The following is a 23,571-nucleotide window of genomic DNA, read 5'->3' on the forward strand; positions in this document are numbered from 1 at the left end:
CTTCAGAAAAGTGAAAAATGGTACGTTTCCAAATGTTGCGTCTTTGAACTAAATCTCAGAGTTGTCCGTGGATCATCACTTTTAGAGATAAAATAAGCATGCTAAAAGTGATTTTCATGCTTCCGGGGGTCCTAAAAGTAAGAGTTGTGGAATCTGTAAAAGTGCATAAAAATGGCCAATTTACCCACTCTGAGGTCTCAAAAGGTGTGTCTTCATCCCAGTACGTGACTTAAATTACATTTGGAGGCATTTAATTGTCAAGCAAAAACGCCTGATTTTTGACTAAAGAGGTAACACCCACCCCTTACGACATGCTTCAGAAAGCTGAAAAATGGTCCGATTTCAAATGTTGCGTCTTTAAACCACATCTCACATTTGTACATAGATCTTCACATTTAGAGATAAAATAAGCATGTTTAAAGTGATGTTCATCTTTCGAGTGGCCCTAAAGGCAAGATTTGTGGAATAGGTAAAAGTCAATGAAAAGGGCCAATTTACTCATTCTGAGGTCTCAAAAATACCGATTTTTGTCCGTTTCCGACCAGTATTTGGGCATTGGTATGTAGGGGTTTGAAAAACGTACAGATTCGGTAATTTTACCGAATCAGTAAAATTACAGAATCTGTAAATTTACCGATTCTGTAAATTTTACCGATTCGGTAAAATTACCGATCGGTAAAAATACCGAATCTGTAATTTGCTATGTAGGTAGCACTGTTAACAGTGCTACAGGCGATTCAGGATTCGGTATTTACCATGTAATACTATTACATGGTAAATAACGAATTCCTGTGTACATGCACATCTGTGCATGTACACCTGTGCCATGTGGCACACAGACATGCCCTAAGGGCATGTATGTGTGTCACATGGCACACAAGCCTGAAACAAGGGTGCAACAGGGTGTCAAAGTGACACCCTGTTCCTCCTGTCGATTCAGTAAATTTACCGATTCGGTAATTACCGAATCGGTATTTGCTATTGATTCCTAAGGGCTTCAAGGCCCATAGGAATCAATGGCAAACACCGATTCGGTAATTACCGATTCGGTAAATACCGAATCTTACCGGATCTGTATTTTTTACTGATTTTTTAACTACATAGGTTTTACCGATTCTTAAATACCGAATCGGTAAAATTCGGTATTTAAGAATCGGTAAAACCTATTTACCTACATCTAGCCCTTAATGTTCAAGGAAAAACGCCTGATTTTTGACAAAAGAGATAACACATCCCCTTATGACATGCTTCAGAAAAGTGAAAAATGGTCAGTTTTCAAATGTTGTATCTTTGAACTACACCTCAGTGTTGTACGTGGATCATCACTTTTAGTGATAAAATAAGCATGCTAAAAGTGATTTTCATGCTTTCGGGGGTCCTAAACGTAAGAGTTGTGGAATGGGTAAAAGTTTACGAAAATGGCCAATTTACTCACTCTGATGTCTCAAAAGGTGTTTCCTCACCCTGGAACGTGACTTAAATTACATTTGGAGGCATTTAATTTTAAAGCAAAAACGCCTTATTTTTTACAAAAGAGATAACACCCACCCCTTGTGACATGCTTCAGAAAGCTGCAAAATGGTCTGTTTCCAAATGTTGCGTCTTTGAACTATATCTCTCATTCGTACGTGGATAATCACTTTTAGAGATAAAATAAGCATGTTAAAAGTGATTTTCATACTTGCAGGGGTCTTAAACGCAACTTTTGTGGAATGGGTAAACGTGCATGAAAATGGCCAAATTACTCACTCTGAGGTCTCAAAAGATGTTTCTTCACCCCAGGAAGTGAATTAAATTACATTTGGATTCAGAAAAGGGGGTGGTAATGAACAAAGTGTCTGAATTAAGCAGACCACTCTTACCCAGTCCAAAGGTCAGGGCTTGATCCATCACCGTTATTTAGCTCACTGCACCATCCCAGCTCAGAACCTGGCTATATGCAAATTAGTCTGTCCCTGGCCCAGTGCATCATGGGAACAGGGCAGACCAAACTACCAAGCCAATTCTTTACCAGAAAGGAGACAAGCTTCCGGGGACCGGTTTCTGGCATTTCAGCCGTCGTCGGCCCAGCTTGCTTGAATCCTGATGGTGCAGTGAGCAAGGGACTCATGTCTGAGTATACCCTGCCACACCTATAGTGGCCAAAAACGATTCAGAAAAGGGGGTGATGATGAACAAAGTGTCTGAATTAAGCAGACCACTCTTACCCAGTCCAAAGATCAGGGCTTGATCCATCACCGTTATTTAGCTCACTGCACCATGCCAGCTCAGAACCTGGCTATATGCAAATTAGTCTGTCCCTGGCCCAGTGCATCATGGGAACAGGGCAGACCAAACTACCAAGCCAATTCTTCACCAGAAAGGAGACAAGCTTCCGGGGACCGGTTTCTGGCATTTCAGCCATCGTCGGCCCGGCTTGCTTGAATCCTAAGTGTTCTGTTTAATTCAGATACTCTGTCCATCACCACCCCCTTTTCTGTTTCATTAAATTACATTTGGAGGCATTTAATGTTCAAGCAAAAACACCTGATTTTTGACAAAAGAGATAACACCCTCCCATACGACATTCTTCAGAAAGGAGAAAAATTGTAAGTTTTTAAATGTTACGTCTTTGAACTAAATCTCAAACCAAACCTCACATTTTGAGATAAATTCAGCATGTTTAAAGTGATTTTCATGCTCCCAGGGGTCCTAAACCCAAGATTTCTCAAATGGGTGTAAGCGAATTAAAATGGCCAATTTACTCACTCTGGGGTCTCAAAGAGTTTTTCTTCACTTCGGGAAGTGAATTAAATAACATTTGGAAGCATTTAATGTTCAAGCAAAAACGCCTGATATTTGATGAAAGAGATAACACCGCCCCGTTACGACATGCTCCTGAAAGGTAAAAAAACAGTCCGTTTTCAAATGTTGTATTTTTTAACGACATCTCGCATTTGTACATGGATCATCAGTTTTAGACATAAAATGAGCACGTTTAAAGTGATTTTCATGCTTCCAGGGCCCCTAAACGCAAGATTTGTGGAATGGGTAAGACTGTATGAAAGTGGCCAATATCCTCAGTCTGAGATCTCAAAAAGTGTTTCTTCACCCCGGGAAGTGAATTAAATAACATTTGGAGGCAGTTAATCTTCAGTGAAAAACGCCTGTCTTTTGACGACAGAGATAACACCCCCCCTTACAATCAATCAATTATTTGTAAAGCGCACTACATACCTGCGAGGGTCTTAAGGCGTGGGGGGCAGCCGCTACTGATCGAACAGGCAGGTCTTGAGTATCCTCCTGAAGTTCAGCAGGTCTTGGGTCTGTCGTAGGCTCAGGGGGAGGGTGTTCCATGTCTTGGAGGTGAGGTGGGAGAAGGATCTCCCACCGGTGGTTGTTCTTTAGATGTGTGGGATGGTGGTGAGTGAGAGGTCGGCGGAGCATAGCTGGCGGTTGGGGATGTAGGAGAGCCATCTGTTGAGGAAGGCTGGGCCGGTCTTGTGGAGTGCCTTGTGTGCGTGGGTGAGGAACTTGAAGGATATCCTCTTGTTGATGGGGAGGCAGTGCAGGTTTCTCAGGTGGGGGTGAGGTGGCCGTGGCTTGGTATGTCGAGGATCAGTAGTGCTGAGTTGTTTTGGATGCGTGGTAGTCATCTGATGAGCTTGGTCAGGGCTCCCGCGTAGAGGGCATTTCCGTAGTCTAGTCTGCTGCTGACAAGGGCCTGGGTGACTGTCTTTCTTGTATCTGTCGGGATCCATCTGTAGATCTTGCGGAGCATGCGGAGGGTGTTGAAGCAGGAGGAGGAGATGGTGTTGACTTGCTTAGTCATTGAGAGGGTTGAGTTGAGGATGATTTCCAGGTTGAGTGCGTGGTCGGTGGGTGTCGGGGCTGCCCCCAGTGCTGTCGCCACCAATCAATCAATCAATCAATCAATCAAGACATTTATATCGCGCACTACTCACCCGGAGGGTCTCAAGGCGCTTTGGGGGGGGGGGGGGGGGTCCGCTACTGCTCGAATAGCCAGGTCTTGAGCTGCTTCCTGAAGGCGAGGTGGTCTTGGGTCATGCTGAGGTGGGTCGGGAGGGAGTTCCAGGTCTTGGCGGCCAGGTAGGAGAAGGACCTTCCTCCTGTAGTGGCTCTTCGGATGCGGGGGACGGCGGCGAGGGCGTGGCTGGTCGATCGGAGATGCCGTGTGGGAGCGTAGAAGTTGAGGCGGCTGTTGAGGTAGCTCGGGCCTTGGTTGTGTAGGGCTTTGTGTGCGTGGGTGAGGAGACGGAAGCTGATTCTCTTGTTGACCGGGAGCCAGTGCAGGTCTCTCAGGTGACTGGAGATGTGGCCGTGTCTGGGGATGTCGAGGATGAGTTTCGCTGAGGCGTTCTGGATTCGCTGGAGTCTCTTCTGGAGCTTGGCGGTTGTTCCAGCGTAGAGGGCGTTGCCGTAGTCCAGTAGGCTGGTGATGAGGGCCTGGGTGACCGTCTTCCTGGTCTCGGTGGGGATCCACCGGAAGATCTTGCGTAGCATGCGCAGGATGTTGAAACAAGACGAGGAGACGGCGTTGACTTGTCTGGTCATGGAGAGGGAGGAGTCCAGGATGAAGCCCAGGTTGCGTGCGTGGTCTGTCGGTTTGGGTGCGATGCCCAGGGCGGGGGGCCACCAGGAGTCGTCCCAGGCGGAGGGCGAGGAGCCCAGGATGAGGACTTCCGTCTTGTCTGAGTTCAGTTTCAGGCGGCTGGTCATCATCCACTCGGCTACGTCTTTCATCCCTTCGTGTAGGTTGGCTCTGGTGGTGGCGGGGTCGTTGGTCAGGGAGAGGATCAGCTGAGTGTCGTCGGCATAGGAGATGATGTTGAGGTTGTGCTTGCGTGCGATGGCCGCAAGGGGGCTCATGTAGACATTGTAGAGGGTGGGGCTGAGCGAGGAGCCCTGAGGGACGCCGCAGATGACTTCGGTGGCTTCTGATCTGAACGGTGGTAGGCGGACTCTGTGTCCTTCCAGCGAGGAAGGAGATGGTCCATTCCAGTGCCTTCTCCTGGATTCCGACGTTGCTGAGGCGCTGCACTAGGGTGCTATGGCAGACAGTGTCGAATGCCGCAGAGAGGTCTAGGAGGATGAGGGCCGCTGTTTCTCCGTTGTCAAGCAGGGCTCGGATGTCATTGGTGGCGGCGATGAGGGCGGTCTCGGTGCTGTGGTTGGCCCTGAAGCCCGACTGTGAGGGGTGAAGGGATCAGTTCGTCTCGAGGAAGGCGGCCAGTTGCTTGTTGACTGTCTTCTCGATGACTTTGGCTGGAAACGGGAGGAGCGAGATGGGGCGGTAATTCTTGAGGTCGGTGGGGTCCGCTGTAGGTTTCTTTAGTAGAGCGCTGAGTTCGGCATGCTTCCAGCTCTCGGGGAAGGTGGCGGTGTCGAAGGAGGTGTTGATGATGTCCCGCAGGTGGGGTGCGATGACGGCGTCGGCCTTGTTGAAGACGTGGTGAGGGCAGGGGCCGGTCGGAGATCCGGAGTTGATGGAGTTCATCGTGCGGATGGTGTCTTCGGTGCTGATTAGGGTCCAGGTGCTGAGGGTGGTGGTGGGGGGCGTTGGTGCGGTCGTGGGGAGCGTTGGTTGTGTGCTGAAGCTGTTGTGTATGTCCGCGATCTTGTTGTGGAAGTAGGAGGCGAGGGAGTTGCAGAGGTCTTGCGATGGGGTGATGTCGTTGTTTCCGGCATTGGGTTGGAGAGCTCTTTCACGATGTTGAAGAGTTTCTTGCTGTTGTGTGCGTTGCTGTCCAGCCGCTCCTTGAATGCTGTTTTCCTGGTAGCGCGGATCAGTTGATGGTGCTTTCGGGTGGCGGGCTTGAGGGTGGTCATGTTGTCCAGTGTAGGGTCTCTTCTCCATGCTTTCTCGAGGGTTCGGCAGTTCTCCCTGGAGCTCTTGAGTTCGTTGGTGAACCATGGGGCCTTCTTGCTGCCGGGTCTGCTGGGCGGGGTCCTCAGAGGGGCGAGGTTGTCTGCACAGCTGCTGATCCACTTCATGAGGTTGTCGGCGGCCTGGCTGGGGTTTGCAGAGCTGGCGGGAGGGTGCTGGCTCAGGGATGCTGCGAGCTGGTCGGCTGTGATCTTGTTCCAGCTTCTTCGTGCAACCTGTTGCTGGTGGTGGTGGATCGTGGTCCTTCTGAAGCTGAAGTGGACGCAGCTGTGGTCCGCCCAGTGGAGCCTGGTGGCGTGGCTGAAGGCGATGTCTTTGCTGGATGAGAAGACGGCGTCGAGTGTGTGTCCGGCGAGGTGGGTGGGGGTGGTCTCCAGCTGCTTGAGTCCGAGGTTGGCGAGGTTGTCAAGCAGGGCGGTGGTGTTGCGGTCGTTGTTGTTCTCCAGGTGGAAGTTGAGGTCCCTGAGGAGGATGTAGTCAGCGGAGGGGAGGGCATGCGGGCTGATGAAGTCGGCGATGTCATCGCTGAATTGTGTGCATGGTCCCGGGGGTCTGTAGATGAGGGTGCCTCTGAGGGTGGTCTTGGGGTTGATGTGGATCTGGAAGTGCAGGTGTTCGGCGGTCGTCAGGGTGTCGTTGGTGTTGGTCGTGATGCAGATGGTGTTCCTGTGGATGATGGCGATGCCCCCTCCGGTCTGGTTGGAGCGGTCTCTCCGGGTGATCTTGTAGCCCTCCGGGATGGCGATGGCGATGTCGGGCGCTGAGGAGGCAGTCATCCATGTTTCCGTGAGGAAGGCGACCTCTGGGGAAGTGGTGTCGAGGAGGTTCCAGAGTTCGATGGCGTGTCTGTGGACGGAGCGGGTGTTGAGCAGGATGCACTTCAGGTGGTTGCTGCTGGTGTTCGGCTTGGTGGGTGCGGGTGCATTGCAGGTCCGGATGCAGGTGAACTTGCAGGAGTGGCAGCTGAAGGGTCCGTGGGTGCGTCTCGGGGTGGCTCGGTAGCATCCCGGGACTCGGCCGGTGTTGAGTGCGTTGAGGGTGGCGGTGTCGTACGTCCGGTGGGTGTGCTGGGGTCCGCGGGGGCCAGGGGTTCTGGCGCTGGGCGCGGTCCAGGCGCGGACGGGCGCAGACGGGCTTGCCTTTGGCGCGCCTTCGGCGCACTTACGGCGCGCTTACGGCGCGCCCGCTGTGCGTCAACGCTGCACGTTAGCCACTCTGCCATATGAGGAGAGTGGGGGGGTGGAGCATGGGAGGAGCAGCTGGGAGGCGGGAGTGGGGCGGCGAATGGGAAGGGCGACACAGGGGAGTGGGCGGGGCCGCAGGGGGGCAGCGGCGGGGAGGTGGCGGGAAAACACGGCAGGGGCTGGGCTCAGCAAGGGGAGACAGGGGAAAACAGCGGGTTAAGGCGGAAAAACAGACAACGTGGGTGAGAAAAAAACACAGGCAGAAATACAGGCTACAAACACTAACTACGGCGGAGCAAAAGTAGCAGGGAGAAGAAGGAGCAGGCAGCGCAGGCGGGGCACAACCAGAAGCAGCGGCCGGGGACCAGGGGCACCGCTGCGGGCAGCGGCCGCACTAGCCTGGAACCAGGGGCACAGCAAACGGGCAGTGGCGGCACTTGGCGGCAGCAGGGGCACACTGGACTCACACCCGGAGGAGTGAACTCGGTGCGTGGGGTGACCGGCCCAGAGGGTCAGGAGTCGTCCCTGGCTGAAGGGTTGGAGCCGAGGAGGAGGACCTCTGTCTTGTCTGAGTTCAGCTTCAGACAGCTGGTCTTCATCCAGTCGGCAACTGCCTTCATTCCTTCGTGGAGGTTGGCTTTGGCGGTGATGGGGTCCTTGGTGAGGGAGAGGATCAGCTGAGTGTCACTGGCGTAGGAGATTATGTTGAGGTCGTGCTGTCGGGCTATGTGTGCGAGCGAGCGATGTAAATGTTGAACAGCGTCAGGCTGAGTGAGGATCCCTGTGTACGCCGCAGATGATCTTGGAGGCTTTGGAAAAGAATGGGGGAGGCATACGCTCTGGGTTCTGCCGGAGAATAAGGAGGTGATCCAGTCCAGAGCCTTGTCTCGGATCCCTGCGGCATGGAGGCGTGCGCATAGTGTGCCGTGGCAGACGGTGTCGAAGGCAGCAGAGAAGTCTAGGAGGATGAGTGCTGCAGTCTCACCATTGTCCAGCAGGGGTCCTGATGTCCATTTTAACCTACGATTGCAGTTAGATGGAACTACTGCTTTTGAGGAGAGGTAAGGGTTTGTAAGCTTTCCTTTATCTTCCCATCTGATGCCAGCACAAAGTGGATTGTGGTCACTATCGGGCATCTGTTTGACCTCCATATCTACCACGTTCCCCCATAATCTTAAATCTAAGATGATATAATCAATGTGTGAGGGGCCGTTCAGCCTGTTAAATGTCATAGCCCCATCGGGGTCCGATGTAGTTCTCCTGTTAAGTGCCCTCAGGTTATATTCCAGTGTTGGGCATTGATCTGTAAGGCCCTGATCGTCCATCTCTTAATGGGACTCAGGTTTAATACAGGGATGGAGTATTTCATGTCTTGCTCACTAGTCCCCAGTAGGTCTTCCTTACTTAGGGGTTCGTACGTGCAATTTAAATCAGCTCCTAAGATGATATTGGATCTTGGGGGGATACCTGCTAAGGTCGTTTCCAGGGATAAAACTGTGGCCGAGTTTTGATTGCTTGGGCTTCCTCCGGCATATACATTAAAAAGGTCAACTCTATTGCAATTCAGTCGTCCTTTAAAGGATAGGTGTAAGATATCCTCTGAATTTGCATTATGAACAAAAATGTCCAAATTCATTGTTACCTTAACCCATATATGCCCCGATGGGCGACCCAAGCCTTGAGTTACGGCAGGGAGAAAAAAGGTGGAATAACCAGACTTACACAAGGGTACCAAGCTCCACGTCTCCTGGAACATGCAAATCTCATATTTATCAATGAATTCATGCCAGTCTGGAATATCCAGTTTTTTTAAGGCCTGCAATGTTCCAGGAGAGGATACGAATTATGCCTGATTTACCCTCCCCAACCAAATTTAATTCAGTATCAATTGGAGGGTTGAAGGATAGTTTCCTCTTCTGGAATGCCCTTCCGCTCAGTAAGGGTCCTACTGCTTATTAGGTGTAAACTAGATGATAGCGAACTCATAGGAACGTTCAGTGTATTTGCTACTCTTATTCCACTTAGGGCCATAGGTGGAGCATTGGTGAGTCAATCAACCTCATCCAACCCTGCAAAGGGGGTACATCTATTTGAAGTTTGGATATTAAAAACTGTCCCTCCCAAGGTGTTGTGATAATGTGGCTTGCTTATCCTTGATTGTCGGGGTATTAGTGATCTAGGATAAAAGTAGCTCAAGTCGTGTATCCTTAACCCCTCTCCACCGGTCTCAAACTCCTGGTACCAATAATTTAGGTACGAAATAACCCTTCGGTCCCTAAAGTTAATGATTATTGCATCTCCCTGAGTGTCTTTGGGCCTTTGACCTACCCACCCAAGCCTTCTCACGTTTATGATTTCCCCATTGATGTTGGGAGGTAGTGGTCTGTTATTCGCTAACCAATAAATCACTTTGTTTTTTAGGTCAGTGTACCCTTCCTTTATTCCTGGTTTCAATTCTGGGACCCTTGTCAATATTGCCACGTAAGGGACGGCTTCTGGGGGCAAGTCAATATGTACATTCGAGCCTTTGGAATTCCTAGGATCTAACATCCCCCCACTACTTTCTCCACCCATGTCTGCCGTTTTACTTGGGGGTGCTTCGGATTCCTTCGCCCTAGATGTTTTAGATGTTTGTAGATCGGTGTTAGTCTTAGACGGGGCCTGTGTTTTTTCCGATACCTGTGGTGTTAGTTTTGCAATTCTATTCCCTTTACTTAAAGGTGTCGGTTTAAGGATATTATCCCCTAAACTTGGGTTTTCTATTCCAGATTTCTTTCTCTTATCTGCTATCAAACCTTTTAATAGAGATGTATTTGAGGTGATAGCTACTTCTAAGGACTCCAGCTGAGTTGCTAGCCTTTTGGTTCTTTCCACGAGTGGTAATAATAAGGATCTTACCAGATGCTCTATGTTCCCTATTAGATCTTGATGTGGCGAGGGGTGAGCCGGTGTCTGAGCTGGAATTGTGTTCTCAGTTCCCATCTTCCTCATCATTGGGGGATTCCGGGCCGTATTAGCTAGTTTTGCCCGCCTCCCCTTGTGGGTATTTCCCCCCTCTTTCACTTTAATGTGGACTTATTGGTTGATGCTGGGGGTGATGGGTTGCAGATTATTCTTTGGATTAGACATTAATGGATGGAGTATCAAGGATTCCTCAGGGATAATTTGTAGTGAGGGGTCTATACTAGAATTCCTATTGCTATGAGGTGTACTAGTCTCCGATAATGTGGTAGGGTCGCAAAAAATAGAGGGGATACGGATGTCACTATTAGCAGGTTTTTCTTCCTACTATTCGAGTTAGGGGTTGTGGCTAATTGGATTGGCCCTAGCGAAGAGCGTCTATTCAGAAGCTGTGTAGATAAACGGCGCTCAGCCATTTCAATCTCCTGCCCAAGCGCTGAAGCAGCTTTTGTAAGATACTGCTCAATCGTACCCCTTAGCGACCCTCCCTCTAGGGATATCCTGGCCTTATCTGCCTTAGCGCCCTTTGGAGACATTGTTCATAGATGCTGATGTACTAATGTGCTAGGTTGCCTATGCTACAATACTGCACAGTGATATGGTAATCGAGGCAAACAAGGAAATATATGATGTTACAACATACGGATAGTTCAGCCCAGTTCGGAATTGTAGTTTGAAGAGGCGCTGGTTTTCCCGGGATGTAGATGTCAATAATATGGCCCGACCCGGCCTCCTCCGGCCTCTGAGGGACACAGAGGGCCCGCCCTTTGCCCAGGCTTAGCCCGGCTTAGTCCACGCGCGGTCCCGCGATGCAGGTGCTGAGCCCGTTTTGAAGCGCCTCCAGGCGCACTGCTGACGTGGGGGCTCTCCCGCTGGGAATGCTGGGGGTTGTAGTTCTCCGCTCGGCAGCCGCGGAGTGCGGCGGCGGGAGAACTGCTGCGGGGTCAGGGGAGCTGCCGGTAGTGCTGTCGCTGATCGGTAGAAGCCAGGAATCCTCCTCAAATGCTCCCAGGTTTATCACTTGCACCCCGCTCCGCCGGTGCTGAGCCGGTTTTGAAGCGCCTCCAGGCGCTCTGCTGATGTGGGGGCTCTTCCGTTGGGAATGCTGGGGGTTGTAGTTCTCCGCTCGGCTGCTGCGTAGTGCGGCGGCGGGAGAACTGCTGCGGGGTCAGGGGAGCTGCTGGTAGTGCTGTCCCTGATCGGGAGAAGCTAGGAATACTCCTCAAATGCCCCCAGCTATATCACTTGAACAAATGTTATTTTTAAGAATTCAATACCATCTTTATTTTGATAACTAACAAAATCCACAACTTTGCCCACTGCTCCATTAACGAAACCTTTTTCTATGTCCAAATTACGCCTTAAAATGACTCGACAGTTTCTACATGCATATAGATTCTTTTCTAAACCAGCAGTTTTAGATATACATTTTTCTAAAGAATCCAATTTTGTCTTCAATTTTTCGGTCAAAATATTAGTGATTACTTCATGCTCTATTTTATCAATGGCTTCCATTTTAATTATTTCTTCATTTTCCAGTTTCAAAAGTTGTTCATTGAATATAGAACACTCACGCAGTGTTGGCATTAAGCAGATTACAGATTTCTTTTCTGCAATTTCCAAGTATATTTTCTAAGGAACTATATCTTTATTTGGAAACAAATTTGAAAGTAATCGACTCTGCAAAGCTTGTCTGCTATGATCAGTCAGTAGTCCAATTCTTATATCTTGGAGAATAGTTCCATAATCAACATCATTTGCCTGTCGCATATTTATAATGAGTTCTTTGTATTCAAAATATGACCAAATGTTCACGTTTCCAACACTACCCAGAGACTTTCTGGTGTCTTCATGCGCAAGTGTTTTAAATACTGGTCATCCTTTTACAGGAGAAAGTTGCAGTAGATCTCCAAAAACTATGATGTGTTTTCCTCCAAATAATACTTCATACTCTGTTTTAAGAATTTGTTGCATTCTTAAATGCACAAAGGCAAGCATTAAGTTTGATACCATGCTTACCTCATCAATAATGAGAAGTTTCATTTTCTTCAAGACTCTTGAAACTTCACAACAAGCTTCTCCAGATAGCTTGTGGTATTCCAATTTGTTTTCATGCTCTACTGGTAGTATTAATAAACAATGTAATGTGATTCCTTTAATGTTGTGTGCTGCCAACCCAGTTGGAGCAGTGACAACACAAGACAAATGCGACTCAGTTGTTTTCTAAAGATAACTTGTAATTACTTTAATTAAAAAACTTTTTCCTGTTCCGGCTTATCCACTTACGTACATTCGGATAGGTTGAAATGACGTGCATGAGCACTCTTTCTTTTCATGAAGTAATCCATGGTCAATCTGTTGTCTCACTTGTTCATAGATTTGTTTCTGCTCAACATTTAGTTATTCTTCCAACTTTAATAAGTTTGTTAGTTCTTCTTGTGCTTGATGCATTGCTGTTTCCACCTCATTCATGTCGATTGCTGCTTCATTTTCAACAATTGGTTGTCCTAGTGGATCTTGACTCAGCGCAGGAAAACTTAGACTGTCTTGAGAACTGTCTCCAGCAATCTCAGCTGCAATTGTAGCTTCTTGATCAATTTCATTGTTCAACATTTTCACATAATTTGCAAAAGCACTGCATTGTACGCTATCTTTACAAGCATTAAAGGAATCTTCATAGCTCTGGAAATCGCCAAGTAACTCCAGTTCTGAACACCATGGTTTGAATGGTTGTAAAAGGGCTAAATAATAAAATTCCCTTTTATCAGCAGTGTCGCAACTCAGCTTCCTGTGATTAATCAAATTTCCTTTCGTTTGTTTCACCAAACATCCTTTGAAACCAATGACTCCATATTGTCCATCATTGATGTTCTCTGTAGTATTTAAAAGTGTAGTTTTGCAGCACTTCATAGAGACACATGTTCTCAAGATGATGACTTCTGTTTGGGTAATATGTGTCCAACATATTCGTTTTCAAAATATCTGTACTTTCTGGATCTTTTTCTGCTAAATATTCAATTTCTTGTACAGATTTCAGTACTCAATTTCACATTGCTGCAAGACCTAGACTCACATAAAAAATTCTTCTAGATTTAGAGTATACACTTGCAGATGATAACCGATGTGAGCATTCATATGCTCCAATTTCTCGATGAGATAACATTTTCAAACTGAAATTATATAATTTCTTACTTGGAGTCTTCTCGTGAAAAATCTCTTCCCACATTTGTGTCAATTCTGTCTTTTCTGATTTTGTAATATAAGATGTTACATATCGAGCAACTGCAATGAAATTGTCCGCAACATATTGAATATCCATATTAGCATTCCACATGGACAAAATAACTGGGTTGTAGTCATTTATGTATTTTGACTCTTCATTTCTTCTTAAATTGTAGGTATTTTTTGGAGACTTTCTTGTAATAGTATGACGCAAAGATGGCATAAAACTGTTCACTCCTTCTTTCGATATTACAGGACGTGGAAATCCAAAACGACATTTGGTGTAGAACTTGTCCTTAGATTTGTACTTTTGTCAACTGGATTATCCACATCATTGGCTTTGGAATCGTAACACTTGTGCTCTTAAGTTGTTTTCTTCTGTGCTTTTGGGTACAGCACATGTTGCATATTGTTCAATAAAACTCAATACAGTATCATTCGCGGTCTGTTCCTAATTTGGGAGCGTCCTTAATCCTTAACAGCATATGTATATGAGGAGCACCTCTTGCTTGATACTCCTTTCTCCAAAAGAAATCCACAACTTCTCCAAGAGGAGGATTTTTTTTATTGCACATAAAAGACATCATAGCCTCAAATCTATGATTGAAATACCTGCATACATTAACAGGATCCAAAGAGCACAATTCTCCAGGTGTCTTGTATTCAATATTTTTTATATTAGAATTTGCCTCTCGAAGAAATTCTAGTAAATCATCCCAAGCGTACTCAGCACAGCTTAGGGTAAGGGACCATGTTGGAGTTCTTAAGTTCCGTAGCATACATTTCAGTTCTCCATGACAACGGTACCAATATTCATTAGTGCCACACTGACATGCCATCAAATTAATGAGCTGAGATTCTAGATGATCATCTCTCTGGTGCACTTTATCCATAAAATCTTTTGCAGATACATTTTGCAGATGTATTCCAGATTTTAGAATATGGTTGACTGCATATGAAAGTCCAGACAAGTCACTTTCAAACAAAAGATGAAATATATAAGGGATACATTGTCGAAATCTTGGATCTTCTGCATATAATCCTGTTGTCCGATATTCAGATGCAGGAATCTGCACAGGACGTTCATCATATCGTCCTCCTTTTCCAGTTGGGAACAACTGTGGAAAACAACCAGCTTCCAAGCTCTCTTCTCATACACTCATGGGAGTTCCTTTTGCTTTTTTCATTTGGAACAAATCAATCGTGTTCCCCATCACTTCTTTTAAATGTAGTGGATGCACACTGTAATGTTCATAGATTTCTTCACATCTTAACATATCCACTTTTTCAATTTGTGAACTTGACGTTTCAGTATCTTCTGCTAAAATGATTTGTTCTTCTGCCATATAAAAAGCCTTATAGTATGTATTGTTCTTTATCAAATACAATGTTGCCTTTTGCACTTTCCTAACATCCACTAACTTCTACCAGATTTTCTTATTTTTAGTCGGCACACCATTAACAAGAATAACTAGTGGTTCACTTTCTACCCTCTCTACATCAATAGTTTCAATATTTTTCTTTAAATCCAACAATAAATACACAACTCTTCCTTTTAATCCTCTTTGTAAATCTGAAGGAGGCAATTTCCCTGCTGTAGGCTCCATACGAGCAATAGCCTGAAACGGGTGCACACATTGAATGAGAATAGACTCATAGGCGTATAAATCTATTAATTCTGGAGGAATAGCAACCAACTCTAGATTATTATGGACAGCTCTAGTGGGCATTTTATTCTCATCTAATTTGTTATAACAATATTTACAAATACACTGATCAGAACCTAAATCAAAACAATTCTCTACCAACAAATAAGTTGCAAATTCTTTCCACGTATCATTATTTTCTTTTTCACTTTTTAAATACAGATCAACACTCCTAGTCTGATTTTTGTAGTGAGTTTGGCGACAACAAATACAAGAATAATTTGGCCTTGCATCTGAAATCACCTTAAACTTTGTAATTTAATTTTCAAAATTTTTTGTACGAATATGTTCAACATTCTCTACAACATTTTCTTCTATTAATGTCTCAGTTTCCGTACTCTCTTGTTCAGGGCCAAAGTAACAAAAAATCACAAACCTTCTTCACATCTGATACTGACCCATGCAAAAGAGCACTGTTCAACTCATTTAACTTTAGTGCTGGACTTTTTGCATAATACAATCCTCTCACTAACTTCCGCATTTGAGTATGATGTACTGCCAACATCCTCAAATGGTGAAAAATACTTTGACATACTTCCCTAGAAAGACGAGCCAAAGAATGACCATGCAAACCAGTATATTTTCTCACTCTGCAAGGGTCTAGTCCTTGCAACAGCTTCATCTTTTGTTTAACACTTTTTTTACAATATGCATGTAAGAAATTGCGTAATTTATTAATAGATTCTTGTTGTACACTACAAATACCACTGCAACCCCAAATGTACACTGGGGCTTTAGGACATCTGCCTAGAACTTCATCAGCTATCACTTCTTATGCATTTCTAGGAACCATTTGCTCTTTCTCATGTGGACAACCATTTTTAACCTCATAAGCTCGACCACTGGTGACAACTGCATGCAACACATTATTGCTCTGTAAATAACTCTCTTCATTAAAAAAAGGCTCAGAACTTGAAGAGTGTTTCCATTCCCCCCCAAAAAAATCACAAAAACTACTTCGGTTAATTACTCTTTTCCTCTTACTTTTGGCCTTCACTAAGTGGATTGGTTTATCTAGTGATCGAATTCTGTTTATCACTAAAATAAAGAGTTTCCTCTTTATATCAAAAGCCTTTTTAACAATGGATTTTATATGCTTCTTTTTATAAAATTATGTTCTCTTTCTATATTTCTTTGTATGGTTTAGTAAATTATGGACTACTCTGTTGTAAAATATTTTTTGCGCAATTCTTTATATTGATTTTCTCTTCTTTTACTAGAAGCTGTATCCATTGTTTTTTCATTGTCTTGGTTTTTCCTGTCCTGTAGTTGGCACTTTTTTGTATGCTTGGAACATTTTCCCTGCTTTCCACATTTGCATTTTTTTTCTAAATCTAGTAATATTTTTTATGAAGTCTTCTGTGGTCTTACCAGAAACATTTCTCTTTTTAGCCACATTATGTTGGTCTTCCAATACTTGTTGAGTTTTTTTCAAGTAAGTATCCTTTTTCTGACCTTTTCTTCTTCTTTGTTTCTCTGGCATGATAACTTTATTTTAAGGATGATAAACAGTATCTGTAAAAAATAAACATTATTAAGTATCTATTAACAACTTAAAAAAATTATACATTTTTATTACTATACAAACACTTTTCATATAAATTCTGACTAAAAAATTGTAGCCCTGAAGCACAACTGTGAAGGTTGTAGAGCACTACATACTTAGTGCATAGCAGTTTGAAGCACTCCATAACACTAAAACCTGAAGCACTGTATGTGTACATGTATATGTACTAAATGATCACAATACTAAAAGGAAAGAAACTGAGTGAATTAATATTTAGTTCACTTTTACTTTAGTAAATACATTACTACATCGTACATAAACAATCACTATGGTTTTGCAACAGTACAGACTTAGAATTTAGAGTAGTGCAGTGTTTGTCTAGTGTAGGGAGTCATGCTGAGGTACTGTTCTAGGGTAGTGCAGTGGTATTTCAGTAGTGTAGGAGGTCGTGCTGGCGTAGATTTAAGGTTTAGGGTAGTGTAATAGTGTTTCAATAGTGTAGGGGATCATGCTAAGGTAGTGTTTTAGAGTTTATGATACTACACTAGTGTTTGGGTAGTGTAACAGGTCGTGCTGGGATAGATTTAAGGTTTAGGGCACTGCAATGTTGTTTGGATAATATAGGGGGTCATGCTGGGATACTCTTCTAGGATAGTGCAGTGGTGTTTATGTAGTGTATGGTGTCGTGCTAAGGATAGTGTTTTAGGATTTAAGGTAGTGCAGTGGTTTTTGTGTAGTGTAGAGGGTTATGCTGGGGTAGTGCAATGGTGTTTGAGTAGGGTAGTAGGTCGTGCTGGGGTAGTGTTCTAGGGTAGTGCATTGGTGTTTATGTAGTGTATGGGGATGTAATAGGGATAGTGTTTTAGGGTTTAAGGTACTGCAGTGGTGTTTGTGTAGTGTATGGGGTCGTGCTGTAGTAGTGCTTTAGGGTAGTTCAGTAGTGTTTGGGTAGTGTAGGGAGTCATGATGGGGTAGTGTTCTAGGATACTACAGTCGTATTTGGGTAGTGTAGGAGGTCATGCTGAGGTAGATTTAAAGTGTATGGTAGTACAATGGTCTTTGAGTAGTGTAAAGGGTCATGTTGGGTAGTGTTTCATTGTTTATGGTAGTACAGTAGTGTTTATGTAGTGTTGTGGGTCGTTCTAGGGGTACATTTAGAGTTTAGAGTAGTGCACTGGTCTTTGTGTAGGGTAGAGGGTCGTGCTGTGGTGGTGTTTTAGGGTAATGCAGTAGTGTTTGGATAGTGTAGGGGGTCACGCTAGTGTAGATTTAAGGTTTAGGGTAGTGTAATGGTGTTGGGTACTGTAGTGGCTCTTGCTGGTATAGTGTTTGAGAGTTTAGGGTAGTGCAGTGGTGAATAGGTAGTGCAGGAGGTCGTGCTGTGGTAGCGTTTTAGGGTAGTATAGTAGTGTTTATGTATTGTAGGAGGTCATGCTGGGGTAGATTTAAGGGTTAGGGTAGTGCAATGGTGTTTGGGTAGTGTAGTGGGTCGTGCTGGTATACTATTTTAGAGTTTAGGGTAGTGCAGTGGTAAAAGGGTAGTGTAGGGGGGTCATGCTGGGAGTAGATTTACAGTTTAGGATAGTGCAAGGGAGTTTGTATAGTGTAGAAGGTCATGCTGGAGTAGATTTAAGGTTTAGAGAACATCAATGGTGTTTGAGTAGTGTACAGGGTCGAGCTGAGGTAGTGTTTTACAATTTAGGGTAGTACGCTGGCAAATGGGTAGTGTAGAGTTCATGCTGGGGGTAGATTTATGGTTAAGGGTAGTGCACTGGTGTTTATGTAGTGTACACGATCATGCTGAAGTACTCTAAAAGAGTACTGCAGTGTTCTTTGAATAATGTATGGGGTCATGCTGGGAGTAGATTTAAGGTTTATGGTAGTGCAATGGTTTTTGGGTAGTGTAGGGGGTTGTGATGGGATAGTGTTTTAGGGTTTAGGGCCCTGCACTGGTGAATAGGTAGTGTAGGTGATTGTGCTGGGGGTAGATTTTCTGTTTTTTGTTAGTGCACTGGTGTTTATGTACTGTAGGTGATCATGCTGGGGATAGTGTTTTAGGGTTTAGGGTAGTGCAGTGGTGTTGGTGTAGTGTAGGGGTCATGCTGGAGTACTGTTCTCAGGTAGTGTACTGGTGTTTGGGTAGTATAGGAGGTCATGCTGGGATAGATGTAGGGTTTACAGTAGTGCACTGGTGTTTGTGTAGTGTAGGGGGTCATGCTGGGGTAGATTTAATGTTTAGAGTAGTGCAATGGTGTTTGGGTAGTGTTGGGAATCCTGCTGGTGTAGTGTTTTAAGGTTTAGAGTAGTGTAGTGCTGAATGGCTAGTGTAGGTGGTCATGCTGGGGTAGACTTAGGGTTTAGGGTAGTACAATGGTGTTTGTGTAGTGTAGGGGTCCTGCTAAGGGTAGTGTCACTGCAAATGTACATGTACTTCTATGTCTGCAAACACATTAACCAAGCAAATCATTCTGTCACAATTTTCCCAAATGGACATGGACTCACGGTGTGATTCTAGACAAATGACAGTATCCCTTGCACTTCACTGAAAGGATTACTACATGCTACTGAAACAGTTACTATGGCATTTGAAAAACACTCACAGAAACTTTACTAAAGTGTTTAGATACTAACTGGGGATTTGTAGGCCTGAAACACCAGTGTGATAGTGGTTAGACCACTACATGCATACTGCATAGGAGTTTAACGCACTGCATGCCCTAAAGCCTGGCTCACTGCATGAGTACATGTACTTCTATGTCTGCAAACAGATCAACCAAGCAACTCATTCTGTCACAATTTTCCCAAATGAACACTGACTCACAGTGTGATTCTAGACAAATAACAGTATCCCTTGCAATTCACTGAAAGGATTACTACATACTACTGAAAGAGTCACTATGGCATTTGAACAGCACTCACAGGCTCTTTACTAGAGTGTATAGATACTAACTGGGGAATTGTACGCCTGAAACACCAGTATGAAAGTGGTTAGACCACTACATGCATACTGCATAGGAGTTTGAAGCACTGCCTGCCCTAAAGCCTGGCTCACTGCATGACTACATGTATTCATATGTCTGTAAACACATAAAGCATCCAAATCATTGTCTCTCAATTTCCCCAAATGGACACTGATTCACAGTGTGATTCTATACAGATAACAATATTTCTTATAAATGGTACTATGGTAGTATAGTGGTGTTTGGGTGGTGTAAGAGGTCCTGCTGTGATAGATTTAAGCTTTAGGGCAGTGAAATTGTGTTTAGGTAGTGTAGGGAGTCATGCTGGTGTAGTGTTCTAGCATAGTGCATTGCTGTTTATGTACTGTACGGGGTCATGCTAGGAATAGTATTTTAGGGTTTAAGGTAGTGCAGTAGTGTTTGTGTAGTGTAGGGGTTGTGGTAGGGTAGTGTTCTAAGAAAGTACAGTGGTGTTTGAGTAGCATAGGAAGTTGTGCTTTGGTAGTTTTAAGGTTTAGGTTACTGCAATGGTGTTTGAGTACTGTAGGTGGTCGTGCTGGAATCATATTCTAGGGTTTAAGGTGCTGCAGTAGTGAATGTGTAGTGTAGGTGACCATGATGAAGGTAGATTAAGGGTTTAGGGTAGTGCACTGGTCTTTGTGTAGTGTGTGGAATCTTGCTAAGGATACTGTCACTGCAAGAGTACATGTATTTATATGTCTGCAAACACATAAACCAACCAAATCATTGTCTCTCAATTTCCCTAAATAGACACTGACTCGCAGTGCGATACTAGACAAAGAACAATATATCTTATAAATGCAGTAGTAGGGTAGTATAGTGATGTTTGGGTAGTATAAAGAGTCCTGCTGTGATTGATTTAAGCTTTAAGGTAATGACATGGTGTTTAGGTACTGTAGGTAGTCATGATGGAGTAGTGTTCTAGCATAGTGCAGTGGTTTTTATGTACTCTACAGGCTCATGCTAGAAATAGTGGTAGGGTAGTGTTCTAGGAAATAAAGTGGTGTTTGGGTAGTGTAGGAGGTTGTGCTGGAGGCAGATTAAGTATTTACAGTAGTGCATTTTACTATTAAAGCCAAATTCATTTTGAAAACACATAACCAATGACTATTTTCTAATTCTACTAAAATGTGAGAACACAATACATTTTTAATCAATTACATGTCTGGAAACACAAACTACCAAAACGCTTCTCTCAGAGTGATTCCTAAATACACAGACTCACTGTCTGATTCTACTCAAGCCACTCTAACCTTGCATTTTACCAAAACACATTTACCATTCTACAAGACTTTACGTAACGCTAACATTGCACAAAATGTTCTACTACACATTCGTATAGACTGCGTTTGAGTTTGAGTTTAAAATATTTGTATAGCGCACTTTCACCAGCGGTTTCATGGCGCTGCAATAGACAGATCTCCAGAGTGGAAGTGGGGGAAGCAGAATAGGAAGGGGGGGGACACCAAGTGATTTAGCTAAAACATTTGACAAATAGGTGGGCTTTAAGTTGCTTCCGAAATTGAGGGTACAGAGTTGTAGATCTGAGCTCAAGAGGAAGGGAGTTCCACAGGAGTGGGGCAAGGGTTGCAAACTTGGATCCTCCCCATTTCTTTCTCCGAAAGCGGGGGGCTGAAAGCAGGAATTGCGAGGAGGAGCGCAGTTCTCTGGTAGGGACATAGGGAGTAATTTCAGATGTTATAAAGGCCGGAGTCACGCCCAGTCGTGCTTGAAAGGTGATGGAAGCAAGTTTAAACTGGACGCGTTCACGGACCGGAAGCCAGTGTAGAGATCTGAGAAGGGGGGTTACATGGTGAGATTTCGGGAGATTGAACACCAATCGTGCCGCCTGGTTCTGGATTAGTTGCAACCGCCGTAGACTATATGCAGGGATCCCCGCATATAGGGCGTTGCCATAATCCAGGCGGGAAATGACCATTGCCAGGATGATCAGTTTCAAGGCATCGAAGGTAAAGAAGCGCGATACCTTGCGGATGGTGCATAGTGACAGGAAGGAGGAGGACACCACGGAACTGACCTGGGAGTGAAGAGTGAGCTGAGAGTTGAGTTTGATACCTAATGTTTTGACTGAGGTAGAGGGGACCGGGGAGAGCCTAGGGAAGGGGGCCAAAAGAGTGAGGACCAGGGACTGGAGCAACCACCTGTTAACACCAGCTCGGTCTTATCCGGGTTAAGCTTCAGGTGGTTGTAGTTCATCCAGTCCTGGATAAAAATCATAATAGACTGGAAGTTGGAGATGGAAGTAGGGGAAGAAGACAGGTTGAAAGCAAGTTGAAGGTCGTCAGCATAATTGTATATGCTGACGTCCATTTATTGTAGTGAAAAAATAAGAGGGGCAATATAAAGGTTAAACAGGAGGGGTGAGAGGGAGGAACCTTGGGGGACCCCACACTGAACTTTCTGGAAGTCCGCAGAGAAGTCTCCCAGGCGAACCGCCTGGGTGCGGTCCCTCAGGAAGGAGGATAGCCATACCAAAGCGGAACCTCCGATCCCCGCCACCTTGACATGGGAAAGTAAGATGGTATGATCAACCGTGTTCTATCAGAATGATTCCTAGATGCACACAAGACTCACTGTGTAAAAGGGTGGCTAGACAACCAGTGACCAAAGACCCTTTTGTGTTGCCCGGCGGTGTCGCCTCTATTACCCACAAAATATTAACCAATGAAGAAGCAGGCGCTGGAGACTGAAAGGCAGGAAACGAGGGTTTATTCTCTCCGGAGGAGAACACATCAATTCGGACAGCAAGTATCGTCACGAGGTGCTCTAACCGCATCTCTGAGGCCTGGCCTCTTATACACAGGTTTATTGCTTTATTACATGAAACATATACTTGTCAGTACTTTGATGTACAGAAAGGCATCCTAGGAATCCCCGCTTCAAGCCCGTTCCCACACATTTACAGTTGAAGTCCCCGCCCCGGTCACAACAGGTGATGATTATCGCGCAGCTGGGCATTCCGCTGATTCACGGAATGCGTGGAGTTTGATCGGATCTCATAGGGTGGGGGCTTTGATCAAATCGAGGGTCCTTTAATGGGGGAAGCTTCCTACTGTACGGGGGTGTGATAAGCAGTATCCGCAGGGCCAGGTGGCGGCCTGGGAACAAGGGAGACAAACGGGCACACAGGAAAAGGGGGTTTGTATCAAAGGACTTGGGACCATGAAAGGGATGAAGGGAGGTGTCGCGCTGGGAACAGGATGGGATTCCGAGGCAGAGCTGCGCTGAAGAGGGGTTTATGACCCAAGGCTTGTGAGAGCGGGAGGGGGTTGTCAGCGTGCGGGGGATGCCTGCGAGGTTAGGAGAGAGAGAGAGAAACGCGCTGGCTATCAGCGAGGGCAGGGAGGCCATGGTGCTTAAAATGGCTGCCGCTTACGCGCAAGGCATGTGAGAGCGGGAGTGATCAGTGCGTGGGGGTGCTTGTGAGGGTGAAGAGCCGTACTGGGAGTCAGGGGTGTGCAGAGGGTGGTTCTGATCAAGGCAGCTAAAGTGGTGGGTGTGTGCGACAAAGAGTGTGGCATCGGGGAAAAGGGAAGATGGCGCAGATAATGTTCACCAATCAGTATTAATTTTCCACAGTCCTCCCTTTAACATTTCTAAGACATCTTGCCGGCCTATTTCCTATCTATGTCTACTGTGGTGGTCATAAGTAAGGAAGTGATAACCCAGGTGAAGGAACTGCACATAAACATCACATTTTAAAAATCTTTTCATCTTAGTGGGCGGGCTCATCGTTAAGCTCGTTGCAGGAAAGTCATAGTAATGCAATATCAGACAAAAATTATGTAGTGAGAGCATTAGGTACAGATCATAGATGCTTATAGTCATTTGGAATAGGAACTGATAGGTTACCACGTAAGTAAGTTCTTTTTGTACTCGGTTGGAGCATAGTCAATTCAATGGTGGTTGGGAGTGAAATGAGACATAGTAAAAACAATAATCAGGGTTTCCAGTGTCTTATGGTCGTGGACCATTATTAGTGAGTTCTCAGCATTCTTTGCCGTCTTCTGTTGGCACTGTTGAGCACCTGCATTACAATTCGTTCTTTAGTCGGAATGTCCATGTGGGTTGAGCCGTTGGAGGTCTGCAGGCAGGAGTGTGT

This window comes from Lissotriton vulgaris, chromosome 5, assembly GCF_964263255.1.
Source record: "Lissotriton vulgaris chromosome 5, aLisVul1.2, whole genome shotgun sequence".
In the NCBI taxonomy this organism is placed as follows: Eukaryota; Metazoa; Chordata; class Amphibia; order Caudata; family Salamandridae; genus Lissotriton; species Lissotriton vulgaris.